Here is a 25291-nt window from a genome sequence, read left to right on the forward strand (position 1 = left end):
GAAAAGCAAGATAGGAGGGCTGGGCGCAGTGGCTCAAGCCTGTAACCCCAGCACTTTGGGAGGCCGAGACGGGTGGATCACGAAGTCAGGAGATCGAGACCATCCTGGCTAACATGGTGAAATCCCATCTCTACTAAAAAATACAAAAAACTAGCCAGACAAGGTGGCGGGCGTCTGTAGTCCCAGCTACTCGGGAGGCTGAGGCAGGAGAATGGCGTAAACCCAGGAGGCGGAGCTTGCAGTGAGCTGAGATCCGGCCACTGCACTCCAGTCTGGGCGACAGAGCAAGACTCCATCTCAAAAAAGAAAAAAAAAAAAAAAAGAAAAAAAGAAAAGCAAGATAGGGACAAACAATTTTAAGCCATGTTTAACCAATTTAAACAAAATACTTCATGTGAAAATTTTGAATGGGGCATTTAAACTAGAATTTCGAATTTTTTATAAAAAGGATGTGTAATATAGCACTGAAAACTATCTTAAAGCAAAGTGCCACTGTGGGGGAAGAAAGTACATGGAGAAATTTTCCTAAGTTGTCATTTCTTATTCACACTGGAATGATGAGTCTGATTGACTCACAAACAGGCGATTATATAACTACTTTTATATGTTCACGTTTACTCAGCCACTTACCCATGTTCAGTAACTGTCCTTAAACATCTGAGTTGGTTTTTTTAAACAAACCTAACAGTCAGTGGCTGTAGAGATCACCAATTCCTAAAAGAGGCATTAAAAAAAAAAAAAAAAAACTTTCTAATGGTAGAGGAATGGCTTCTTGAGTGCTGGGATAGTTTCCAGTGGCTAAAATATACACAGATTCAAGGGGTGCCACATCACAAATGCTTCAGATAGACGTGGAGACAGTGTACTCTGGAAATATGTGTAGATGACTCAAAAAGTGACTCTTGTAATAAGGATGCCTGGGAAAAGTATGACTAACACTGTTTTATGACATGTGAGAGGATATACGGAACATTTTGAGTCCAATTTTCTCTTTTTCCTTTGAGACAGGGTCTCCCTCTGCTGCCCAGGCTGCAGTGCAGTGTTACGGTTATGACTCACTGCAGACTCCAACTCCTGGGCTCAAGTGATCCTCCCACCTCAGCCTCCCGAGTAGCTGGGACCATAGGCATGCACCACCACACTTGGCTATTTTTTTTCTTTGTAGAGATGGGGTCTTGCTATGTTGCCCTGGCTGGTCTCGAACTCCTGGCCTCAAGTCATCCTCCCTCCTATGCCTCCCAAAGGGACAGGATTACAGGCGTGAGCCACTGCACCTTGCTGAATTCAACATTTTTGATATTTGGATTCCAAACATGTCACAAAATTAATCAATTAGAAAATACAGAAAGGCAGCTGATTAAGTTGTACAAATCCCTAACATTTCAGGTGGGCCCCCAAACTTTTTTTTTTTTTTTTTTAAGATGGAGTCTTGCTCTGTCACCCAGGCTGGAGTAGAGTGGCACGATCTCGGCTCACTGCAACCTCCGCCTCCCAGGTTCAAGTGATTCTCCTTCCTCAGCCTCCGGAGTAGCTGGGATTACAGGCATGTACCACCACGCCAGGCTAATTTTTGTAGTTTTAGTAGAGACGGGGTTTCGCCATGTTGGCCAGGCTGGTCTCGAAGTCCTGGCCTTGGATGATCCACCTGCATCAGTTTCCCAAAGTGCTGGGATTACAGGCATGAGCCACTACGCCCTCCCCGCCCACCGCAAACTTTTTTTCATGTCTTTGGAAAGCTATTGAACCACTTTGTTTTGGGGCAAATATGGTATTTTTTAGGTACAAGCATTGAAAAAATCTGGAAGACACACACCAGCTCGTAAAAGATTATCTTGGGGCATTATGGGTCCTTTGATTTCTTTTTTTAAACAACAAACAAGTATTACTGTGATAATCAGAAATGCAGGCTGGGCGAGGTAGCTCACGCCTGTAATCCCAGCACTTTGAGAGGCCCAGGCAGGTGGATTGTCTGAGTTCAGGAGTTCAAGACCACCCAGGGCAACATGGTGAAACCTCATCTCTACTAAAATACAAAAACTTAGCCAGGCGTGGTGGTGCACGCCTGTGGTCCCAGCTACTCGGGAGGCTGAGGCATGAGAATTGCTTGAACCTGGGAGGCGGAGGTTGCAGTGAGCCAAGATTATGCCACTGTACTGCAGCCTGGGTGACGAAGTGACACTGTGTCTCCAAAAAATAAAAATTAAAAAATTAAAGAAATGCAAACAAATAATACAGCTTTATAATGTCACTCAGTAACTCTAACTGAATTGGTCCAGGGTGAGACCCAGGCCTTGGGATTTCTTAAAGTTGCTAACATAATTCTAACGTACAGCAAGGATGGGAATCATTATTAAACATTTTCCAAATTATACTGTAGAAGATGTTCCTAGGTGTCTTTCAAAAACAAAAGTGTTCCACAGTCAAAGAAGCGAGTTTCTTTCCTGTAGGATTTCTCAGACTCTGTAACATGCACATGACTTTTTTTTCTTTCTTTTTTTTTTTTTTTTTTTTTTTTTTTTTGAGATAGAGTATTGCTGTCGCCCAGGCTACCGTGCAGTGACATGACTTGGCTTACTGCAACCTCTGCCTCCTGAGTTTAAGCAATTCTTCCTGCCTCAGCCTCCTGAGTAGCTGGGATTATAGGCGCCCACCACCATGCCTGGTTAATTTTTGTATTTTTAGTAGAGATGGGGTTTCACCATGTTGGCCAGGCTAGTCTCGAACTCCTGACAGGTGATCTGCCTGCCTCGGCCTCCAAAAGTGCTGGGATTACAGGTGTGAGTCACCGCGTTCGGCCTGCACATGACTTTTACATAAGGATGATACAGTACACAGTGGACATCTGTGTGTGTGTCTGCTCAGTGCTCCTTTCCAGCAGCCATGCCTTTAGCAAGCCCTGTCCTGTCCGCTCTACCTCCAAACCGTACCCAGAACCTGCCCCCTCCTCTCCCTCCACACTCCTTACCCTGGTCCCATCCTCCGGCATCTCCCACCTAGACTACAGCAACAGCCTCCTCCTTACTCTCACACTGGCTTCTAGAATTCACTGTCACCAAGGCACACTAGTGGCAGATCCTTGGGACATGCAGAGTTTGAAAAATCTCCCGCTACCTGCCCCAATACTGCCCAGGGCATCCCCACCTGCCATCCTCTGACCATGGAAGGGGCTTGCTTTAAGATGAAGGCACCGTGACGGACAGTCCTCCATGTTATTGTCGAGCCGCTGTGTCACCAGCTCACAGGGTCCAAAGAACCCTCAGACTTGAAGGTGGGGGGCCTGACTGCTTAAGTCTGAGTCAATGGGGGTTGCTGTTACCTGGAGCCAAAAGCCTCCAATCCATACGCTCTTTATCATTTTACTCTATTTACTGGTCAGTAGGTTTTTACACCAGGTAAAAATTATCCTATGTATCTGCCTGGTTCACTGTCTGTGTCCCCCGCCTCGAATGCCAGCTCTGAGAACAGGGATATCTGTCGTCTTGTTCGCTGCTGGAACACCCGCTGCCAAAGAGTGGGAACTCAGCATTTGTTAAGAGAATGACTGAGCTCATTTGATTCTTTCAACAGCTCCAAAAGGCAGGTGTTCCAAGTCCCAGCCTCCTCCTCACCGCCAGCCAGACCCGGCACCATCTGCCCCCACCTACCTCTCCCAGCTCTTGACCCTGCAGTTACACAGGTCTTCTTCCAGTTCCTTCGCAGAGTCAAGCTCCTTCCCACGTCCGCAGCTCCGCTGATGTGTTTCCCTCTACCAGGGACTCTCTCCCCATTCCTCGCCCCCACTGGGGGAAGGTCTACTTATCCTTCGGGCCTCCTCCCAAACGTCAGTCCTTATGACAGACATTCCCTGACCTCTCCAGACACGTCCGGGCTCTCAGATATGCTGTCACGGCCCTCTGGGCTCCTCCGCCAGAGCACTTAGTGCAGACATAATCACACAGCTGTTGCTGTAATTACTTCAATTCGGTTTCCACCACTAAACTATGAGCTCCAGGAAGGCGGGGGACACCTCTGCATTTCTAGAGCCCTGAGAAGGTCTGGCACACAGTAGGTGCTGCATAAATACCCCACCTGTCCACCGTGGCTGTGATAGTTACGGCTCACTGAGTATCATATTTCTAGCCCCTTGCAGTTAGGCAGAACCGTGTGACAGTTCTGGGTACAGGTAGAAGTGAACATGTGGCTTCTGGGCCTCGGCATCTAAGTGCTGCTGTGCAACTCTCCGTCCCCTTCTCCTGTTGTCGTCGTGTCTCTGCAGCCTGTGAAGCTTCAAAATGGGGATGGGCCGGGAGGGGGAGCGGGGGTGCTCCTGTCAGCCTGGGTCCCTGAGGTACAAGGTTAAGCCCTCCCACCTGACCTGCCCATGTCACGAGTAAGAAATGGACATCTGTTGTGTCCAACCTCTAGGATTTCAGGGTTAATTTGTTACTGCAGCAGAAACTCGCCCATCAGAGGCATTCTTGTGAATGAATGAAGGCAGCTAGAAAGCAGACACACTGTGATCACCGACCGGAAGGTGTGGAGCAGGGAAACGGCCTCCAGCCACCCCGCATGGAACTCAGTGAAAGAACAGGAAGCGGGGAATGGGCCAAGCACTCCACAGGGAGCCGCCACTCTGGGATCCTGACGGGGCAGATGAAACGACCCAGAGCCTCCACTGCCTTCAGACAGGGCCTGCCTGGGCAGCCCTCAGCACACACGCTCTTCAGGGATCACACCAAGTGTCCGTCCCTGGGGATGGGGGAGGGGGCAGTGCTGAAGCCAGCAACACCCTGGAAAACCCTCTTAGACAGAGGAAGCTGAACCAGCAAGGCTGCATGAAAAGTCTGGGCTAATTCGGGCTGACAACCTTCCCTCCGAATCACCCACTGGGGCTGTGCCCTCCTGGCTCCATCCTAGAGAATAAATCACACTGTCAGGTCTAATTTGGGGCTTGGCTGATGGGCTGAGCAGAGCATCCATGCGTTCTGGCCACAGAGGTCAAGGGCAGCCTACACTCTTGAGGCCAGTGCTGAAAAGTCTGAGGAATGAACAAGAAAGGGGACCAGGAGGCCGGGAGCCATGGGTTTCCAACACACACCAAAGAAACTCCCAACTTGTTCCATGAAATTCCTGACCCAGGCTTCCGCTGTATGAGCCCTGCTCCCAGAACACAGTCCTGCTATACCTAGCCCTGTGCCAGCTCAGGGCAGGGGGCAGGGCGACCCCTCACATGTCTGGTGAATGAATAATCACAACAGCAGCAGCTCACGCTTATTATCTTACAGGCTGTTACTAAGCCACCTAACCTCCAACGTGCAGTGCAGTACGTGCTAATGAATGCAAGATGCCACCATCCTCCTCCTCCTCATTATCATCATCACCACCTCTACCACCGCCGCCACCATCATCTCATCATCATCATCTCATTATCATCTATTATTTGACTTCTTGTGCGAGGTACTGTCCTAGGTACTTGTAATTCATAATCCCGTCTTAATCCTTACAACCACCTTGGGAGAAAATGGAAGCTCCCAGAATTAAGCTGCCCATTTAGGGCTAGTCAGGGGCTCAGCTATGACTAGACCCCAGGTCAGCTGGACTCTGGAAACCTGTGCTCTTGGCCACCGTGTCAACCCATTTTTGTTTCATCTCCCTGGAGAAGCTTGTCCCCAAACTCCAAGTCACCGTTAGGTGCCTCCTCGGGCTTCCCACAGCCCCATGGCTTCCCCTATTAGAACTCTTCTCACTCTGGGTTGTTTGACCTGCAGAACTTCCCAACATACTGTCTATCGGAGTAAGTCTCGTGCCCAGCAGAGGAGCAGGAACATGAGAGGTGTCCAGTCAATGATGGTGGGTTGGAAGGATGGATGGAGACCCCAGTCAATGATGGTGGGTTGGAAGGATGGATGGAGACCCAAGTCTGAACCTTTCATTTTACTGAGGAGGGGAACAGAAGTTCAGAAAGGAGAGCTGTCATGCGAGTTTCACTGAAGAAAGGCAAGTGGAGAAGATGGTAGAAACTGCTCCTTGATGAATCTCTATTCCACCTCCAAAGCCCAAAAGCTGCTTCCAGGAGCCCTCTTTGACCCCTAGGCTGGGTTGGGCACCTCTGCTGGGTTCCCACTCTCCTGGGCTTCCTCCATCACAGACCTGACCACTCGGGGGTCTGAGGGCCTGCTCCCTCACCGGACGGGGAGCCCCATGAGGGCAGAGCCACCCAGCCGTGAGGCTGGCCCAGCCACCACTGCATCCCCACTACTCTACAGGGACGGGCACAGAGGAGGCACATAACAAATGTGTGGGCAATCAACCAGCAGACCTCCACAGAAAGAACAGGCTAGAAGCCTCATCCTGGGAAGAATAACTAAAAGCACAGGTATAGTTTGTTTGGAAAAAGGGAGGCCAAGAGGGGTTCCCTCAGCCGCTTATAAGTCCCCGCACGGCTGCCAGGAATAAGACGTGCAGCGGGTGCTGCTCCCAAGGACTGGACCTGAACATGTGGGAGGTAGTTAGTTACACAGGGGCGGATGCGATTCACAAGACAGTTTTTTAATGATCACAACTTCCCCAAAGCAAAACATGCTGCTGGGTTCTGCCTTGCTGCAAGAATTTAAACCCAGGCCAGACAGTGAGCAGCCTGGGCCCCTCCACCCCACCCCACCCCGGACCTCTTATGAGGCAACAAAGTGTAGTGGCTAAGAACGGGGGCCCTGGACCCAGGCTGCATGCCCCCCTGCCCCGGCTCCTCTACTTGGCAGGCAGCTTCACCATTCCATGCCTCAGTTTCCTCATCATTACCATGGGGATATCATAGCAGTGACGTCTCAGTGTAGTTGCAAGAACTGAATGAGATCATGCACGTGAGGCACTTACGGCAGGGCTTGGCACACAGTCAGCACCCATTAATGTTCATTATTACTGCTTTTCCTTCCCCATGGAGCCAGGCAGCACTGGCTGGCTACCCCAATAGATACACTCAATTCATTTTTTCTCTGCCTTCCTCCTCAGGAAAGGCTGAAAAGTTAAATAACATTTGCCACTTTCCTTGGAAGGTAGGGGAGGCTACGCGACACGGCAGCAGCAACTATGTCCATGAGAGGAAAGGCCCAGAGAATCAAAGCGGCTCTGCCCTGACACTGCCCAGCCACCAAACTAACACTGGCAGCCAAGCACCTCCAGGTGTGCTTGTAGTGGGCAAGAAATCAGCCCCCATTCAATCAAGCTGTGGTGAGTGGCGGTTTCTGTTCCTGAAACTTGAAGACATTCCTGGCCGATGCACACGCCATGATGCAAATGGCTCAAGGCACACGTAATTGTTTGCCAATTTCAGCTCAGGCCCACTGCTGAGAACCCCTGACCCAGAGGAAAAACAGTGGGTGGCTGAGCCATACAGTGCTTACCAAGCCCAGTCGCTGTGTTCCACCCTTCCTTTTCAGCTGTATCTGCTCCCCATCTGTACAATTATTTACACACACACACACGTATCTCTCTTGCTCTATTGCCCGGGGCTGGAGTACAGTAGCGTGGCCTCAACCTCCTGGGCGCAAGTGATCCTCCTGCCATAGCTGTCCGAGTACCTGGGACCACAGGTGCATGCCACCACGCCTGGCTACTTTGAACATTTTTTGTAGAGATAGAGTCTCACTCTGCTGCCCAGGTTGGTCTTAAACTCCTGGCCTCAAGCGATTCTCCTGCCTTGACCTCCCGAAGAGCTGGGATTATAGGGTGAGCCACTGCACGCACCCTGAAGTGACGTTCAAGCTTTATGTATTTTAAAAGAATCTCTATCACCACTAAAAATGAAAAATTGCTATCTCTTGCTACAAAGAAAAGGAAACTTAAAAAACAAACACAATGAAAACAAAATAGAGTCATATTCATTATCTGATGTTGCATAATTTGAGTTTAATGGACTGGCAAAAAATTCTTCACTTTCCTTTCCTATTGGGGGGAACATCAGATCTGGCAATACTCGGGAATAAGACTGGCCCCCACTGAGCAGGGCTGCCCCTCGGAGAGGGAACACATTTCCTGTTCACAGAAACTGTTCAGAAGGGAGATGATTTGACTGCAATCTCCCAGCTGGCTGTGGATGAATCAGGCCGGCGACCGCCTCACTCCCTCCTCTATTCAGGGCCTCCTCAAAGAGGCCTTCCTTGGTCACCTTGTCTAAAAATTGCCCTGTGAGGCCAAGCTCCTTCCCTGCTTTATTCATCACTATATACTCCTATATACATCCTATATACACTATATACATCTAACTTATCCTATATTCACCTTTTCTTTTTCTTTTTTTTTGAGACCCTGTCTTGCTCTGTCACCTAGGTTGGATTGCAGTGGCACAACCTTGGTTCACTGCCACCTCTGCCTCTGGGTTCAAGCGATCCTCCCACCTCAGCCTCCTGAGTAGCTGGGATTACAGTTGTGTGCCACCATGGCTGGCTAATTTTTTTTTGTATTTTTAGTAGAGACGGGGTTTCACCATATTGGCCAGGCTGGTCTCGAACTCCTGACCTCAAGTGATCAGCCCACCTCAGCCTCGTGAAGGTGATGGGATTACAGGTGTGAGCCACCGTGCCCAGCCCTATATTCACTTTTTATCTGTTTACTGTGTTACTCTCCAGTAGGATGTCCGTTCCCTTAAGGTAAGGAGTTTGTTTTGTTCATTCCTGAATCCCTAGTGCTTCTAGTAGGTGCTCAAATGCACATTTGCTGAGTGAAGGAAAATGAATGAACAAATGAAACCTGTTCTTGTTCTTTCCAAGTTCCCTAAGGCCCTGGTTACCAGCTAGGAAAAATGCCGGTCTTCCTGCTGTGTGAGGCAATGCTCGGAATTTACTTGGGATTTGGGGCCTTTTATCACATTAAAAAGCAATGTGCTAGATTAAAACAAATATAGCTTATAGGATATAAATTAGTAACTAAATAAAGAAATAAGTAAGGCAGAAGGGACAGGTCTTCCTTACAGAAGAATTCCAATTAATAAATGTAGATGGAATGAGAGGCACACAAAAACTGCCATGAGGGAAACAGCACAGCAATAACTGCTGTAGACAAGACCTTGGCCACCAATGGATGCTAAAATTAGTGGGAGGAAGTTTGAGGAAAAACGGGATGTGGGATATTAGCATAGCCTCAAAGTTTCTCCCCAAAGGTAGCATTTTTTGGTTTTGTTTTGTTTTTTTAAAGAGACAGGGTCTTGCTCTTGCTACCCAGGTCTTGCTACCAGGTCTTGATACCCAGGCTGAGTACAGTGGCACAATCTCAGCTCACAGCAATCTCTGCCTCCTGGGCTCAAGGGATCCTCCTGCCTCAACCTCCTGAGTAGCTAGGACTACAGGTGTGCACCACCACACTTGGCTAATTTGTTTTTATTTTATTTTTTTAGAGCTAGCTGGATTCAAACTCCTGGCCTGGAGTGCCCCAAGATAGCTATTAATTACAAAGGGAAAAGTGTAACTTTAGTGTGGAGAAATCTGACACACAGCAGCTTAACCAAGTGATCTAGGTGAACATTACCAGAAATACGACGCACTAATATCATAGACCCCCACAAAGACGCACTGAGGAGGGCATGCTGCCTGTGTGGCATTGTTCTAAATAATGAATAACCTCAATGAGGTCATGAGAAAACATCAGAAAAACCCAAGTTGAAACACACAACAAAATAGCAGAGCCGTCCTCTTCCAAAATGTCCAGGTCAGGAAAGGCTAGGAAAGATGGAGGAATTGTTCCAGATCGGAGGAGGTTAAGGAGACATGAAAACCAAATGCAGTGTGGGATCAAGAATAGACTCTTGGAAGAAAAAAGGACATCAGTGGAAAAACTGGTGAAATGTGATTAATGTCTGTCATTGAGTTAATCGTACTGGGCTATGTGAATTTCCTAGTTTTGATCACTGTATTACAGTTGTATAAGATGGTAACATAGGGGAAGCTGGATGTAGGGTAGACATGTGGACTCTGTAATCATTTTCACAACTTTTTAATAATTCTGAAATCACTTCAAAATAAAAGTAATCAAGAACTGTGCTAGGAAGCATCCTTTGACAGATATCTGGCCTCTAGTGACTGTCCCACACACCAGCTTCAGTTACCCAGGCAAGACTGCCAGGATGAGGGAATGTGACGGAACCACTAAATATCCAGGAGAGAGAAACTCCATCCAGAGCCACTCAGTTCCCGCAGATCGGCTGACACAGCTACCTGCATCCAGGTTCTGAAGGCCACAAACCTCCCCTTTCCACTTCCCACACTGGTATGGTCTCTTGTTTCTTCAAGGATCAGACAATGCCCCCTCCCAACAAAGCTGGGGATCGTCCTGGAAGGCTTCACTGCAAACTGGAATGACATGCAGCTGGGGTCCCACGCCACTGCTTAGAACCCACCCACAGAAACAAAAGAGAATGTTCACTAGCAAACCAACCCAAACCCAACCCAAAAACCTAAATATAACATATTTGAAACCTATACAGCACAGGTAAGTATTTGCCATATGTATATATTTTAAATATGTGTAAATACCCATTACCCATGCCATATACATGTGTGTATGTATTTATTTATTTTAATTTTTAGTTTTTTTTGAGACAGGGTCTTGCAGCAGCCTTGACCTCCACTGGTTCAGGTGACCCTTCCACTTTAGCCCCGGTGTAGCTGGAACTGCAAGTGTGCGCCACCACGCCCAGCTAATTTTTGTATTTTTTGTAGAGACAGGGTCTCACTAAGTTGCCCAGGCTGGTCTCGAGCACCTGGGCTCAATCAATCCTCCGGCCCCATCCTCTCAAAGTGCTGGGGTTACAGGTATGAGCCACCACACGTGGCTCATATTTTTAACCAACAGAGAAGCCAGTACATTCACATCGTGGGGCGGCGGGGCTGCTCTGAATCTTGATCATGGTGGCAGTTTCACAACTGTCTACATCTGTCTGTATTCAAAGAACTGTATACCGGCCAGGCGCTGGGGCTCACGCCTGTAATTCCAGCATTTTGGGAGGCTGAGGCAGGTGCATCATCTGAGGTCAGGAGTTCAAGACCAACCTGGCTAACATGGTGAAACCCCATCTCTACAAAAAATACAAAAATTAGTCAGGCATGATGGCGGGTACCTGTAATCCCAGCTACTCGAGAGGCTGAGGCGGGAGAATCACTTGATCCTGGGAGGCGGAGATTGCAGTGAGCTGAGATGGCGCCATTGCACTCCAGTGTGGGTGACAGAGTGAGACTCCACCTCAAAAAAAAAAAAAAAAAAAAAAAAAATCGAGGCTGAGGCAGGCGGATCACCTGAGGTCGGGAGTTCGAAACCAGCCTGACCAACATGGAGAAACCCCATATCTACTAAAAATACAAAATGAGCCGGGCATCGTGGCGCATGTCTGTAGTCCTAGCTACTCGGGAGGCTGAGGCAGAAGAATCGCTTGAACCCAGGAGGCAGAGGTTGCAGTGAGCCAAGATCGCGCCGTTGCAATCCAGCCTGGACAACAAAAGCGAAACTCCATCTCAAAACAAAACAAAACAAAACAAAACAAAATGAAACAAAGAACTGTATACCAAAGAGAGAGTTTTACTCTACGTAAGGTTTAAAAATTGAATGAAAAAGTAAAGAAAAAAATAAAAGTATATGAAATGTATGATACACTGAGGTACGCTCATGAGCAAAGATCTTCAAAACATACTATTATTGGGGATGGTGGAAGCAAGCCAAGAAGCACCACATAGTATGGTTCCTTTTTCTTATACAGCGAACCAAAGTAAGTGTGTATATGTGCACGTAGGAAAGTTTGTGTGCAGGAAAAGGTCTGGCAGGGCACCCAGCCAGTGACTGACAGTAATTACCTCTGGGATAGATGTTAGGCTTGCGGGTGATGGGAAGAACAGTGAAGCAAACTTTCATTTTTCCCTTGATACTTTTTTTTTTGTAATTTAAAAAAAATAATAAAGATGCTTATGTGTATGAGCTGTAAAGTTCTAAGCAAACCAGCAGCCACACCGTACTCACCGTTAGTACTTTCTAGACACTACAACTCTTAGATGGTCCCAGGAGAGCCAACATCAGAGACTGTGCATCTACATGGAAGGAAAAAGAAGAGGTTAGGTCTCTGGCCAATTTAAGCCTTCCTGCTGCAATACCCAGCTGTCAATCACATACTCACTCTTTCAACAAGTATTTACTGAACATGGTTGAGTGTAATCCCAGCACTCTGGGAGGCCGAGGCGGGTGGATCACTTGAGGCCAGGAGTTCAAGACCAGCCTGGCCAATGTGGCAAAACCCCATCTCTACTAAAAATACAAAAAATAGCCGGGCATGGCGGTGGACACCTGTCATCCCAGGTACTTGGGAGGCTGAGGCAGGAGAATCACTTGAACCTGGGAGAGGAAGGTTACAGTGAGCCGAGACTGTGCCACTGCACTCCAGCCTTGCTCCAGCAAGACTCTGTCTCAAAAAAAAAAAAGAAAGAAAAAAGAAAAAAAAGTATTTACTGAACACCTGCTACGTGCCAGGCACCGGGAATACAACCAGGGTTCTCCAAGACAAAGTGGCTGTCCTCAGGGAGCAGACAGTCTAGTAGGGGAGGAGGACAGTAACAAATACATAACACAAAGTCAGGGAGTGGAGCCTTGATGAAACCTAGCGGGGCGACGCCATAGTGATGGGACTGCGACCTTACACGGAGAGCTCGGAGAAGGCCTCCTGGACTAGGGGACAGAGATGTGAATACATGAGACCACAGACCGTGTGACTACCTGGGAAAGAGCCTTCCAGAGGCGGGAGCAGATGTGGAGCATCTCAGGAGCAGCCAGGAGGCCCGTGGAGCTGGCACGGGGTGCATGAGGGGTGAGCAGTGGCGGAGGGGACAGATGGAGGACTATTCTAAGGACATTTCCTCAGACAACTGTGAGCAGAGGAATGACAGGGAAATCGCACTTGTCCTGGTTTGGAACTTTATATTATGAATTTATGCCTTTGAATATGTAGTATGCTTGTTTATATTTAAGTGAATATTCCATGGATGAATGAACGTCTCCAGGCGGAGAAGGCACTGTCTGTATTGTTCAGCATCACATTCTGGGCACCGGCAGAGGCTGGGCACTGAGTCAGGAGATGAGATCTGAGAGGGCCTAGAGCTGTCCTACCTGCAATGGCCATTCACTAACAACAATCCCTCCCAATGTGCCGGCTCTGTCCTAGCAGACGTGCGCTGACTCATTTCACTCTCCCCATCATCCAAGAAGATCCTATTATTACTTCCAAGTTACAGATGAGGAAACTGAGGCACAGAATTCATAAGAGATCCACTAGCTGAGGTTGCCCAGTCAGTCAAAAGTATACTAAGCTAGGCACAGTGATACCTGCCTATAGTCCCAGCTACTCAAGAGGCTGAGATAGGAGGATTATTTGAGCTCACAAGTTCAAGACCAGCCTGGGCAATACAGCAAGACCCTGTCTCTCTTTTAAAAAAAAAAAAAAAAGTGTACTATATACAGCCAGGATGTGAACCCAGCAACCTGGTCCCAGAGCCTGTTTCTGACCACCTGGCTAGAGCACACTGTCACGATGGTTAATGAAGGCAGGGCCAACTGTGGGCTGGCAACACCTCCCTGCCCCACTTCCCCAATACCATAATATCCAAATGCTACCCAAATATCCACGCCAACCTCAAAGGCGGGTCAGCTCCTCCAAGAATCCTCCCAGGAAGGAAGCCTAGCGAGCAGCTAGTCAATACTCCAGGGTTCAGGAATCGGGACAACTTCAATGATCATTCCCCTGGGGTTCCTGGAGAAGCCCAAGGGGGTTCTTAACCTTTCTCATGCCAGGGACTCTACTGGCAGCTTGGTGAATTAGTTGCAGACTCCTCAGAATAATTTCTTTTTTTTCGAGATGGAGTCTTCATCTATTGCCCAGGCTGGAGTGCAGGGGCGCCATCTTGGCTCACTGCAACCTCTGCCTCCCAGGCTCAAGCAATTCTGCTTCAGCCTCCTGAGTAGCAGGGTTTACAGGCGCACACCACCGCCCCAGGTAATTTTTGTATTTTTAGTAGAGATGGGGTTTTGCCACATTGGCTAGGCTGGTCTCAAACTCTTGGGATCAAGCAATCCGCCCATGTTGGCCTCCCACAGTGCTAGGATTACAGGTGTGAACCACCACGTCTGGCCTATTAATGCTTTTATATTACAAGATCTAGTAGTGAATCCAATAACTACAGTGATTTAGAAATAGGTAGGTGTTTAAATGATATTTTGTGATATTTGCAACACTGTAATGTGATATGGGAACATCTGTGATGTCTAGTAGTAACAAAGTCACAGATACTGCTAATCCAATTGTGGTGTATTGCCCTGTGCATAAAAAAATGTTAATTTCAGTTAGAGGGTAGTGAAAATAGAGATGTAATGTTTTTCCCAGCCAACCTCGTGACCCACTAAACTTCCACCCCTCAAAGGTCCCTGGACCCGAGATTAAGAACCCCTCAAGGAGATCTGAGAGTGGGTAAAGGCAGAGCAGGTTCCAAGGGAAAAGAACAACTGGGGAGTGTGGGGCAGATTCAGCTTCGTGAAGTTAGTATGGGAAGGGGTTCCAGGTGTCGGCTGCTTTGGCCCACCCTGCATCCACTTCTTTTCCTCAGTCAACCCCTTGAACCTCACCTTTCCCACTCAGTCCTATGGGACTGACCCCACCCATGGGTTGTGGGTGGGGGGTGGGACTGGTCATGTGATCCAGGTCTGGCCAAAAAGCCACTGCACCACCTTCCCTGTTCCAGCTTCAGCGATGGCCCAGGGTGACCCTGCCACCAAAGCCAGGATGATCAGAGCCAGTAAACACCAGCCCCATGATATATGCTGGGATTATGGGGGAAAGAAATGGTTTATTTCCCTTGGAGCTGCTAAGCTGGTTGAATCTACTTGTGGAACTGTTAGGGGCTACTTCAGAGCCTACCTGAGAATAAAATCAGCACAGAAGAATGCAGAGCCAGGAGGTAAAAGGAAACATGTCCTGGCAACCTCATGAGGCCCTGGATCCAGCCATGCCTGAAACCATTCCAAGCCGAATCTCCCAGGCCCTGTGTCCATCCACTTCCTTTTATACTTCAGCAGGCTGACCTGAATTTCTATTTGTTCACACAACCAAATGACTCTGAACTAACACAGGAAGGGCAGAGGCAACTGCTGTTCTTGACGATTCCCATAGCTCCCTACCAGGCCATTTAGCAAAGTACAAAATAAAATTAGAAACAGTCACTATACATAGAAACAGCAAATATGGAAAAACCCGCTTTTAAAACACTCAGAAATGGCCTCTTGGGCCGTTGCTATTGCTAAGCTGGTCTAGGAAGCCCTCACAATGGTGGTTTTCAAGATGCTTGGCAGGGCAGGAGGGAACCAGACGCACCCAGAACATTTTCCTTTATCACTAGACTTCCCATTTTAAAAATTCCTGGGATGATCAGAAAACCCCTGCAATAAAGCTCTTGTAAAATTTTAATAGCCGCCTTTTAAATTGCAACGGAAATTGCTTTCCCGCCACTCTAATTTTTCTCCTTTCTTTCTCTAAAGTGATGCATATGGCTCTATAAAGGCTGATCACCAGCTATGTGCTGTGGCGCCAAGTCTCTCTCAGCCAGGAACCTACTTCCTGCCGACTAGAGGGAGCTGTGGATGCCCGTCGTCCCGCAGTCCCTCATGCAGGAGAGAGGAAGATGCCAAAGAGCCGTGGAAACGGCAGCAAAGGAGGCCTACAGATCCGGGAATCCAGCCTGTGTATCCCAGGGCCCCACTTTCTACCACCTGGGAAGGGATGATGCCCTTCGGTTTGCTTCCACAATGCCAGCACACGCATGGCCATGACCCATTCATCACACAGGTGACACACAGGCCGAGCACTTCACTTCCTACAGGTTTACAGCAAGAACAGAATCCCATGAGAGAATGGAAGAGGGAGAGGCGCCCTGACCCGAATGTCTCCTCCCTCAGCCATAGGGATTGGCTCTGGGAGAGACACGTGATCCAAGCATGGCCAATGAGAGTGGGCCCTGCACATTTTGCTGCAATTTCTGGGGGGAAACAGATGGGCGGTAAGGCAGGAGGACTGCTGAGGACTTCTTTGCCACCTCAGGGTGAGCAGAGGCGGGGCAGGAGGAAGGGGCCAAGAATGAAGTTAAACCTGAGAAAGGCAGAGTCCGGAAATAAAGAGGGGTAAATTCCTAATGAGAATACCTGAGTACTGACTCCAGTTGGGCCAGCTCTGGGATTTTTCAGGTCCCTGAACCATTAACTTCCCTTTGCAGTTTAAGTCAATTTGACTTGGGGAGGTTCTGTCGCTTACAACAAACTAACAGCACAGGAAGGGGCCTGAGAAATCAATACAGCACTCCTTCATGTTTGAGCAAACATGACCCTTCTAAGAAGTTGACGAAACAAAACTATGTCATGTCTCTCCAGGAAAAAAAGCACAAAATACTGCCTGTCTCAAAGATATCAAAGATTTCTGAAGCCCCTGTCTGTAGGAACTAAGTGAAGAATCCTTTGATCTATCTGACTTGTCTGTCCACTTGGTGGAAAAGCAAACTGGGGTCCAAAATGTGTAAATTACTTGTTTGGGGCCCAGGGCCCACTGGGGGGCAGTGCCGGGCTCCCCGAGACCCCCAGGTTTCACCTTAAACTCCCCTGAGTACAGTCCTCCGAGGAGACTGCAGAGGGTAAAGAAAGGCTGCAAGTGAGGCTCTAGGCCACCACACCCTCATCTCACCTCTGGCAGCTCCATTTTTTTCCTGCTTTATAAAATGGGCCTACAAGGAAGTGTCTGACAAAAGTTCCGTAACACCATAATCAACATACTGAAAACCAGTCTTTCATATTACATTTCAGAACACTTACATGTTAATTACCTTGATTTCAACCCTCCTGAAACCCTGTGAAGCAGGCATTATCACCATGGCTCCAGGTGAGCTGTTTCTGCTGGGCTGACCAGGTCGCTTCTCTCCTGACCTGAAGGCTGGCTGCAGCACCTGCCCCTTTTTGTTCCTGGACCTGTACTTCTGGGCCTGGGTTTTCTATTCCACTCTCATATTTCCATCTCAATTCATATGGAAAGGATCATCCGCTCATACCTCTCCACTCTCCTTTACCTGGTCCCCCCCGAGGAAGAAGGGCTGGCCAATCTAACAGCCCAGAGATTGTGACTGTTGCCAGCATCTGCTTTTAAGTGGGCAGATTATTAGCCAGCTGGGCCCAGGCCTACCAGCTCTTTTCTCTCTCTGTGTCCAGAGATGGCAGGAGGTTCTCTTCTGTTTCTGCCTTGGAGCAGAATAAACACCCTGGGCAGTGTCTACCCAGCCTCTAAGACAGCCTGGCCACAGGCGCTCTCTCTTGACTGAGGGGTGATGGGGGGACAGCCAGGCCTTTCTCTTCTGTGCTGCTGTGTAAGTGGCTGGTCTGGAAGAACCAAACCCATGGGAGCCTTTGCTGTAAGCTTCACTCTCCTTTCTAGACCGCCAGAGCATCACTGTGGCATCAGGGATTACTCACCTACTAACAAAGTGGTTCAATCATCCTTCATTTAGAGAAGATTCCCATTATACCCATCCCTGTCCTGTCTTTGAAATAATGACTTAGGGAAGTATCTGTTCATTCAGCTGCCTCTAGCCTACATCCCAACAAAGAAAAGCTGGTATGTGAGGAAAGGACTTTGCCTTGGGAAAATCTAGGCCCTCAACAGCCACTGAGATCATCTTGCAATTAATCATGTTTTCTCTTATGACCTATATTCTATTAATAGCACATACTAATGATTTAGCGCTGGTTCTTTTGCTGATTGATGCGGTCTACCAACATGACGAAGGTTGGGTCACTGACTTTAAGGGTCTCTTCCTCATTTCCTTGCCCCCCCCAACCCCCGGCCCCACCACCTCACCCTCTCCAGAAGATAAGCATGCTAGTGTGGTGCTCTGAACACAGAGCTATGAGGAGTTCACTGTGCTGGGGGCCCCATGGTGGTCCCGCCTGCAGCCCAGCCTGAGTAACTCGGTGGCAGAATGGGCTCGCAGACAGACCTCTGCAGATAAGCTGCTGTGGGGAAAAAAAAAATGCTATGTGGCCATTCCACGCACAGCAGATTGGCCAAAATGCCAGGCTGACAACACCAAATGTGCTGAAGTTGTGGAGTAAGGGGAACGCTCAGTCACTGCGGGTGGGGGTGGAAATGGGAACAAACATTTTGGGAGAGCAATTTGGCAACTTCTTGTCAAGATGAAGAGAGGATAACCTCAGTGACAAACTTCATCTACTGACAGGCCCAGAGCTCCCTGCTGAGCCCCCAGACCCATGTGCGGCTATGCAAATTCTTTCTGGGTTGAAGCACAAGGTTTTCATTTTGACTTTACTACATGCCAAGCACTGTTTTCAGTTGTGTTTTGTTTTTTCATCTCCTTTTTTTTTTTTTTTTGAGACGGAGTCTCACTCTGTCGCCCAGGCTGGAGTGCAGTGGCGCGATCTTAGCTCACTGCAAGCTCTGCCTCCCAGGTTCACAACATTCTCCTGCCTCAGCCTCCCTAGTAGCTGGGACTACAGGTGTCCACCACCACGCCCGGCCTTTTTTTTTTTTTTTTTTTTTTGTATTTTCAGTAGAGACAGGGTTTCACCGTGTTAGCCAGGATGGTCTCGATCTCCTGACCTCGTGATCTGCCCGCTTCAGCCTCCCAAAGTGCTGGAATTACAGTTTTTCTTCTTGAAGACAGGATCTCACTCTGTCACCCAGGCTGGAGTGCAGTGGCACAGTCAGCTCACTGCAGCCTTGACCTGCTAAGCTCAAGCGATCCTCCCACCTCAGCCTCCCGAGTAGCTGGGACTACTGGTGCATGCCACCATTCCCGGCTCTGTTTTCTGCTCTTTAACTACCAATTCATTTAAACCTCTTAATAACCTGAGAAGTAGGTTGTACTATGATCTCCATTTTTTTCTTTTTCTTTTTTTTGAGACGGAGTCTCGCTCTGCTGCCCAGGCTGGAGTGCAATGGCATGATCTTGGCTCACTGCAAGCTCTGCCTCCCAGGTTCAAGCAATTCTCCTGCCTCAGCCTCCCAAGTGGCTGGGACTACAGACGCATGCCACCACATCCAGCTAATTTTTTGTATTTTTTAGTAGAGACAGGGTTTCACTGTGTTAGCCAGGATGGTCTCAATCTCCTGACCTCATGATCCATCCACCTCGGCCTCCCAAAGTGCTGGGATTACAGGTGTGAGCCATCGCACCTGGCCTGATCTCCATTTTTAACAGACCAGAAAACTGAAGTACAGGAAGGTACCTTGCCCAAGATCACACAGCAAGTAGACGGCACAGCCAGGAGGGATTTGAACCCAGTGGGTCTGGCTCTAGAACCACCAACAATGGTGCCTACTAAATGCAACAGCAAAGAATATGAGCTTAGCCTTGAACTCTGTCTCTTTCCACATACAGACATCAATGTCAGATGGGTCAAAGACCTAAATGCCAAAGGAAATATATGAACATGTCTGGAAGACAGCACAGGCGCATATTTTCAGAGCCTTGGGGAGGGCAGAGGTTTCTCGTTCAGGAACTCTAGAAAAGCATTTCCCCTCTCCTCACAAAAAGGATAGGATTCATACTCGAGGTGCGGTGGCTCATGCCTGTAATCCCAGTACTTTGGGAGGCCGAGGCTGGCAGTTTGCTTGAGCCCAAGTTAGACACCAGCTTGGGCAACAAAGCAAGATCCCATCTCTATAAAAAAAAAATAGAAAAATTACCCAGGCGTGGAGGCATACACCTGTAGTCCCAGCTACTTGGGAGGCTGAGGCAGGAAGGCAGGAGGATCACTTGAGCCCAGGAGACCAAGGCTGTAGTGAGCCATGATTGTATCACTCCATCGCAGCCTGGGAGACAGAGCAAGATTCTGTCTCAAAAAAAAAAAGGGTCAGACTCATCTACACAGTTATTTTCCCTTTCGCCAGTCTGCCTTTTCTCCATCTTGGAATGCAGACAGGCAGATGTGACAGCCGGATTTGAGAGAGTCCCCTTGTCCCCAGAAATAGCCTGCCCGGACTAGATAGGCTGAGTTCTCTGGGTCCAACAGCCATCTTAAGGCCATGGTGGCAAGAGGGTCAGAGCAGTGCTGGTGTTGACCTGTCAGCCCCTGAACCTGCCAGGCTCTCTCTCTGGACATTGTTATGGGACATGAAGGACCACCTATGTGTTGAGGTGACAATGTCACTTGTGAATTCTGCTAGCTGTGGCTGAATCATTCCTAACTGAATGATTCAGCCTGATCAGACCAGATGCTGCAGACACCTGCTGCAGCCTGGGGCCATGTGCTGTGCCACCACCCTGGAGAGTCTGCAGACAGCCACCAACATGGACCTGAAGGGGTCTCAAAAAGACTCAGCTAAAAGCCGGGAGTGGTGGCTCACGCCTGTAATACCAGCACTTTGGGAGGCTGAGGTGGGCAGATCACCTGAGGTCAAAGTTTGAGACCAGCCTGGCCAACATGGCAAAACCCCATCTCTACTAAAAATACAAAAATTAGCTGGGTGTGGTGGCGCACACCTGCAGTCCCAGATACTCGGGAGGCCGAGACAGGAGAACTGCTTGGAGGCAGAGGTTGCAGTGAGCCAAGATAGCGCCACTGCACTCCAGCCTGGGCCACAGAGTGAGACTCCATCTCAAAAAAAAAAAAAAAAAAAAGACTCAAATCAGAGATGTATTGTGGGACTCAAAGATTTCCACTGAGCATGGCTGATCAGAGGCAGCTAGAATGATGACCTGGTGCCCGAACTAATTATTGGGGTCCTGAAGAGAGAACAGGTTCTTTCTCCTTAACACACTACTAAGGGCAGCCGGGGTGACTGTCATTTTAAAGGCCAGGCCCAGTCCGCTGGCACACTGGCACACAGGCACTGTGGTCAGCCGGCCCCAGGCTCACGGGCTGCGGAAATTCTGCATAGCTGTGGATCCTTTTTCTTCCTGTCACCAGCCATTTGCTGGATGTGCCAACAGTTAAGCCCCTTCCTGCACTGCTATGAAAACAGCCTGTCAATGTGGTTTCGACTGTTGGGTGCCTTTCCACAAAGCACTCTCCAGACCCCAGCTAATCAGATGAAAGACAGAACAGTGGTCAATCTACCAAAATAGGTCAGGCTTTATTTTCTAATCCTGTTATTCATAACACATTGAAAGGGAAGAATGAAGAGGAAAAAAATTACTCACAGTGAGAAAGCCTATGGTTGCTTACCCTCTCTGTGCCTCAGTTTCCTCATCTCTAAAATGGGGATAACAATAAGGGTGTTGTGAGGATTAAGTAAAAAAGTTACTCCACAAAAACTGCTTAGAACAAAATCTATTATGCACTAAGTATGCATTAAGTGTGAGCTACCATGAGTTTAGTTATTTTTATATATATACATATTTAGAGACAGGGTCTCACTCGGTTGCCCAGGGTGGAGTGCAGTGGTGCAATCATAGAGCTCACTGCAGTCTTGAACTCCCGGGCTCAAGTGATCCTCTCGCCTCAGCCTCCTGAGTAGCTGGAACTACAGGTGTGCATCACCACACCTGGGTAATGTTTTTAAATTTCTTTTTGTGCAGACAGGGTCTTACTAAGTGGCCCAGGCTGGTCTCTAACTCCTGACCTCAGGGAATCCTCCTGCCTCAGCCTCACAAAATGCTGAGATTACAGGTATGAGCCACTGCACCTGGCCAGAGCTACCATTATTCTTATTGCTGGTGATGTGGTAGGTTTCTTGAACTGATGCTCCTTGACAAGCCTCAAAATCCCACCCTCTGGTCAACCAGACATACAGAGAAAGTCCCTGCTCTGATTCTGGTCACTTAAGGCTTGAAGGTCCAGGCCAATGGGCAGAAGCTGGCTGTGATGGACCTGGGTACTGTGGGCAGGAAATGAACCAAATCCAGTTGCTAAGTGCCCTTCCCACCCAGCAGCCATTCTTCTCTTCCTTCTCAGGATGCTCAGCCAAGACTACATTTCCCAACCTCCCTTGCAGCCAGCATGGCCAACGCAAGGTAAATATAAGCCGTGGGACTTTGAGGAAAATCCTCATCAGAAACGCAAAGCTGGACTATGCTTTTGTGCCTCTCCCTCACCCTATTCCCACCTGGACTCCAGACTCACTAGCTTGACTCCAGCAGTCACACTGGGCCATGAAGGCCCTGTGCTAGGGATAGTGAGCAGAACGACCCTGTATCAAAGGACTCTGTTTTTCTTGTTGACTGTGAAGCTGCCACACCAGGCATGGACTGCCTATCTCTCGATGTCTTACTCAGGACAGAAACTGCCTTCCACTGAGTTTATACCACTGTTATTTCTGGTGTCTGCTACTGGCAGCCAAATGGGCTTTTCAAATGAGCCGGTAGTCTTGCATAGCAGATGAGTGATGGAACAGTATTTTACACCAAAGAAATCCTTCTAGTAACCTGCCACCATTTAAAGTATCCTCATGCTTTAGGATACCTTGCTCTCCTCAACACCAGGGAGAAAGCTGGACACAGAACTTCCCAGATACAGAGTGGGGTTACAATCACCTTGCCTTAGGAAGAGGTAAAGTAAGATATATATGAGATCATTCATTCAACAATGGGGACTACCTCACTCTGGACACGGTGTGGGGTAGAATGCTAGGTACGGTGAACAAAGCAGACACAGTCCCTGCCCTCACAAAATGTACTGTCCACACTAGGGGACCAGAGTAAAGAAGCAGGCAAACAGGTACATATATAAGTTTAGTGGTGAGAACCAGAATGAATTTAAGCCCAGAACTAAAGAAAAAGCAGAAGGAAGCTATGTGAAAAGTGGGAGGAAGGATATCCCAGAATGTCCATTAGCTGAAGAATTAACAAAATGTGGTACCTCCATACAATGGAATATTCAGCCATAAAAGGAATGAAGCAAGAATTCATTCGTGACATGGATGGGCCATGAAAACATGATGCTGAGTGAAAGCTGGTCACAAAAGACCATGGATTACACAGTTCCATTTACATGAAATGTCCAGAATGGGCAAATCCATAGAGATAGAAAGGCTATTGATCTGAGGTCAAGAGTTTGAGACCAGCCTAGCCAACATGGTGAAACCCCATCTCTATTAAAAATGCAAAAATTAGCCGGGTGTGGTGGCATGCCCCTGTAATCTCAGCTAATCAGGAGGCTGAGGTGGGAGAATTGCTTGAACCTGGGAGCTGGAGGCTGTAGTGAGCTGAGATCATGCCACTGCACTCCAGCCTGGGTGACAGAGCGAGACCCAGTCTCAAAAAAAAAAAAAAAAAAAAGGGCTGGCGTGGTGGCTCATGCCTGTAATCCCAGCACTTTGGGAGGCTGAGGCGGTTGGATTACCTGAGGTCAGGAGTTCAAGAACAACCTGGCCAACCTGGTGAAACCTTGTCTCTACTAAAAATACAAAAAATTAGCCGGGCATGGTGGCGGACGCCTGTAATCCCAGCTACTTGGGAGGCTGAGACAGGAGAATCGCTTGAACCTGGGAGGCAGAGGTTGTGGTGAGCCGAAATTGCACCATTGCACTCCAGCCAAGGCAACAAGAGTGAAACTCCATCTCTAAAAAAAAAAAAAAAAAAAAGGCCAGAGGAGGCAGAAAAAGAAGTCTCTCGTAAGGAGTAGAGTAGAAAACAATTACAAACATGATTGGTATTAACCAAATATATCAATAATCACTTTAAGGCCAGGTGTGGTGCCTCACACCTGTAATCCCAGCACTTTGGGAGGCCAAGGCAAGAGGATCACTTGAGGTCAGGAGTTGTGAGACCAGCCTGGCCAACATGGTGAAACCTCATCTCTACTAAAAATACAAAAGTTAGCTGAGCGTGGTGCCGTGTGCCCGTAATCCCAGCTACTGGGGAGGCTGAGGCAGGAGAACTGCTTGAATCTGGGAGGCGGAGGTTGCAGTGCGCCAAGACCGTGCCACTGAACTCTAGCCTCAGCAACAGAGACTCCATTTAAAAAAAGAAGACATGAATTCACAGTATGTATACATATATATGTGTATGTTTCTGGTTTGAATAAATGAGTAGTTGATGATGTCATCTGCCAATATGGACCACTACCCACCAGCGGATGGCAGAAAAACAGGCACAGGTAAGGATACTGATTATGTTTCGATTCGTATATATAGTCCACTAAAAATAGAGCTGGTCTTAGAAGTGTTTTAAGTCCTAGCGTGAAACACTATTACTCCAAGTCAGGTAAGTTAAAATTGGGGTGGTAACAGAACCCTATCTCCAACTGAGTATTTGTTACTTCATGCAACAAACCCAGATAGGGCTGGCTTTCCGGGTGTGTGACCCCAGTAGCTGTGAGCCCTTCCCTTGGTCTAATGTTCTGTCAACGTCTTGAAATTCTAAATCATTTTGTCTTTGAACTTGTATTTTGTAAGTGAAGTCCGGGGCCAATGGAACATGCATGTGAGCAGAGGAGATCTGAGCCACGTGTGTGCCTGTCACTCCTTGTCACGGCATTCTCCTATGGTATTCTGGATCCCCTGTGAGCGCCGGATTCCAGCGGACCAACGATGCATGCAAGTTCAGCAAGATTGAAAGCAAGTATAAAGTAAGCATATTATCACAGTTACGAGGAGTAAGCGGGGAAACTGACAGTCCCCAGAGGCCCCTCCATTAGAGCCAGGAGTTGCTTCGAACACAGCAGAGAGAAGGTGATGAAATATGAAATGCAGAAAGAAACATGAAGACCATGGAGACCTCTCACATTCTTTTTTTTTTTTTTTAACATGGTATTGCTCTGTCACCCAGGCTGGAGGCTGGAGGCTGGAGAGCTGTGACCTGATCACAGCTCACTGCAACCTTGACCTCCCAGGCTCAAGTGGTCCACCCACCACAGCTACCTGAGTAGCTGGGACCACAGGTGCATACCACCATCCCCGGCTAGTTTTCGTATATTTTTAAGAGACAGAGTTTCGCCATGTTCCCCAGGCTGGTCTCAAACTCCTGGGGTCAAGCAGTCTGCCTGCCTCGGCCTCCCAAAGTGCTGGAATTACAGGCATGAGCCACTGTACCTGGCAACATTCTTTTTTACTTGCCACACTTCTCTGAATTAGCCAACTAGGTATGCAGAACGATGACATGGAAAGAAAGAGAAAGATATGGCAACCCACAGTTCCTTTTCCTATCATTCCTTCCTTAGTCATCAGTAAGTCAAAGTTAGAATACTGGTAGAATGTACACATGTCAAGATATGAAATGAAAACAGTTTAAGTTGGTTTTGTGCAGTGTTTCCACTGTTCTGGTAAGAATGAATGACATATATACGTATAAGCCAGGAAATG

The 25291-nt window shown here is 48.2% G+C and overlaps 1 protein-coding gene across 3 annotated transcripts in view; it reads right to left on the reverse strand.

Annotated features, from left to right (window-relative positions):
• SIPA1L3 (signal induced proliferation associated 1 like 3) overlaps positions 1–25291 on the reverse strand; it is a 303563-nt gene that overhangs the window by 168427 nt on the left and 109845 nt on the right. For all 3 annotated transcript variants that reach the window (XM_073016527.1, XM_037991608.2, XM_037991607.2), the window contains exon 2: positions 11977–12044. The gene's annotated coding sequence lies outside the window, so the exon portion shown is untranslated. The remainder of the gene's footprint in view (positions 1–11976; positions 12045–25291) is intronic.

This window comes from Chlorocebus sabaeus, chromosome 6, assembly GCF_047675955.1.
Source record: "Chlorocebus sabaeus isolate Y175 chromosome 6, mChlSab1.0.hap1, whole genome shotgun sequence".
In the NCBI taxonomy this organism is placed as follows: domain Eukaryota; kingdom Metazoa; phylum Chordata; class Mammalia; order Primates; family Cercopithecidae; genus Chlorocebus; species Chlorocebus sabaeus.